Here is a 1,905-nt window from a genome sequence, read left to right as displayed (position 1 = left end):
AGATATTTTAATTGTGCTCAGTTGGATTACTATCACTCATCCATACTTACTGTTATCATGCTTTCTCTTGGTGCTAGATAGCAGGAGAATGGTCATGGACATTTGCAGATCAGCTAAAGGGAAGTCTAATGTTGAATACATGTATTTTGGTGTGGTGGACATATTTTTGTAGTTCACAGACTCACTTCTATGTGTAGTTCAGTTGTTGCTAGTTATCCCATGACAGGAATTGTTTCCAGGAGTATTACTACTTGGTACCCACTGGTGACTTACATAGTGTCATGAAATAAAGATGTAGGACCAGACATTTTAAAATCAAATGAGCTTGTCCTGTGACACTTGCCACTGGACCTACATGGGAAGTGGGAACAAATAAGGGTTGAAGGCTTTGCAGATGCCGCCGCCGCTGTGAGCCCTTTACTATCAGCCATGGTCAACCACACTGTGTTATTTGACTTCACTGTCAACAGCGAGCCCTTGGGCCGCATCTCCTTTGAGCTGTTTGTGGACAAGTTTCCAAAGACAGCAGAAAACTTTCATGCTGTGAGGACTGGAGAGAAAGGATTTGGTTATAAGGGTTCCTGCTTTCACAGAATTAATCCAGGGTTTATGTGTCAGGGTGGTGACTTCTCATGCATGATGACACTGGTGGCAAGACCATCTATGGGGAGAAATTTGATGACGAGAACTTCATCCTAAAGCATACAGGTCCTGGCATCTTGTCCATGGCAAATGCTGGGCCCAAAACAAATGGTTCCCAGTTTGTCATCTGTACTGCCAAGACTGAGTGGTTGGATGGCAAGCATGTGGTCTCCGGCAGGGTGAAAGAAGGCATGAATATTGTGGAGGCCCTGGAGTACTTTGGGTCCAGGAACGGCAAGACCAGCAAGAAGGTCAGCATTGCTGACAGTGGACAACTCAAATAAATTTGACCTGTATTTTATCTCAACCACCAGACCATTCCTTCTGTAGCTCAGGAGAACAGTCCTCCACCCCATTTGCTTGCAGTATCCTAGAATCTTTGTCCTGTCTCTGCAGTTCCCTTTGGGTTCCGTGTTTTCCTTGTTCCCTTCCATGCCTAGCTGGATTGCAGAGTTAAATTTATGATTATGAAATAAAAACTAAATAACAAAAAAAAATGAGTGTTGAAGTGTTCAGATCTAGAAGCTGATCTATGGAAGATTTTTCTATTTGTCAGACATGTAAAATTATAGGCAGAGAACTGGTTCTCATCAACACCTAATCCAATACCTAATCAAAATGGAAAATCTCCCTTATTGGGAATATTTGATAATGTAGCATATACAATGATCAGTGTATCATATATTTTTTCATTTTTGGGGGAATTATACAATGGAGAATTGATCAGAATATGTTTTTATAGGGCACAAACCTATGGGTACTAAAAAAAGCACATGTCTGTATGAAGTTATGTTTTTGTGCATCCTAACTTCATTTTTAAAAAATTCAATTGACCATCCTAGAAGGAAGATTGAATTATCTCTCTATTCTTTCTCTATAAAGTTACATAGAACCATTGTCATATGATGAGGCAAAATATGGAACATATAAAGGTACACTACACAGTCAATAAAAATATTTTTTGAATGTTTGATGTTTGTGATAGTTGTCAGTTTTTTAAAATTTTGCAGTTTCTTGTGATTTCATTTTTCATTCTGAAAATACTGTTCTCCTGAGTAACTAATTTGTTATTCTTTTCCTTAAGTATCCCCCCAGATTATATGTTTAATGTCTCAGAACATTTGTATTTGCCCTTCTGCACTATGTAATGATATTTAAAGCATCTTATCAATTTAGTTAAAAAATTGAGTGAGACACTGAAACCATTTTTTGAAACTATATAGAAACAGCTTAAAAATTTTCACATTGTATGCTCATTTCATA

At 38.0% G+C, this 1,905-nt stretch overlaps 1 pseudogene; it reads left to right on the top strand.

Moving 5' to 3' along the window:
* Positions 1-429: 429 nt before the first annotated feature.
* On the top strand, positions 430-926 carry LOC101130942 (peptidyl-prolyl cis-trans isomerase A-like; annotated as a pseudogene).
* Positions 927-1,905: the final 979 nt, after the last annotated feature.

The sequence above is a fragment of the Gorilla gorilla genome, chromosome 14 (genome assembly GCF_029281585.2).
Source record: "Gorilla gorilla gorilla isolate KB3781 chromosome 14, NHGRI_mGorGor1-v2.1_pri, whole genome shotgun sequence".
NCBI lineage: Eukaryota > Metazoa > Chordata > Mammalia > Primates > Hominidae > Gorilla > Gorilla gorilla.
This window is presented reverse-complemented; position numbering and strand designations above follow the sequence as displayed.